The sequence below is a fragment of the Penaeus monodon genome, chromosome 28 (genome assembly GCF_015228065.2).
Source record: "Penaeus monodon isolate SGIC_2016 chromosome 28, NSTDA_Pmon_1, whole genome shotgun sequence".
NCBI lineage: Eukaryota > Metazoa > Arthropoda > Malacostraca > Decapoda > Penaeidae > Penaeus > Penaeus monodon.
This window is the reverse complement of record NC_051413.1, coordinates 23,950,706-23,951,462: the sequence shown is the minus strand read 5'-3', so window position 1 is coordinate 23,951,462 and position 757 is coordinate 23,950,706.

The following is a 757-nucleotide window of genomic DNA, read 5'->3' as shown; positions in this document are numbered from 1 at the left end:
TATGCCACGTTCCATCAATAAAATTCGCAAATTACCAACATACATTGAAACTTCCGGCATGTGGCAATCCACCACATGAAGAAACTGGGTCGAAAAATCAGAAACAATAGCTTGCATTACAACGTCTTAGGGAACTTGCAACATGCCAATTTCTTAAAGCTGACTGATAAACATTATCTCCACTGCAGTCTCCCCTCTCTTCCTGAAACGCCTTTTGTATTCATTGTCTCACTCTGCAACATTGTTTTCCGCAAGATTATGCATATGCACCGTAATTGGTTCTCTGGCCCTAATTGGTTCCCGAATCCGGTCTCCTCATGTCGACATTAGCTAGAATGAGGATCTTCATCTATCTCCTCCTTAGATAAAAAAATGTATCTGTCTAATATTATCCCTTCTTGTTCCTCTCAAACTTCCCTTACCCTCTTTGAAAAAAGAAAGAAGAAAAAAATGCATCACTAGGTTGCTATATATTCTGTGTTTGTGTGTGTGTATTCACTTATCTTTTTGATAATGTATTTATCCCTCTCGCCATGCCACTCACGCATTCGTCAAACATATGATCACAAAACGTGTGTTGTAAATTATTGTTATCTCATTGCTATCATTTGTGACTCTACACTCAGATCTAGGTAAGAGGGTAATAAAAATTAAATCGAGTATACGGCCTGTCCCTCTGCCATTCTCAACCAGTCAGTCACGGACGAAGGAAGCTGTGAAGCCTTTTTACCTAAACAATAATGGGCGCATTTTGGGG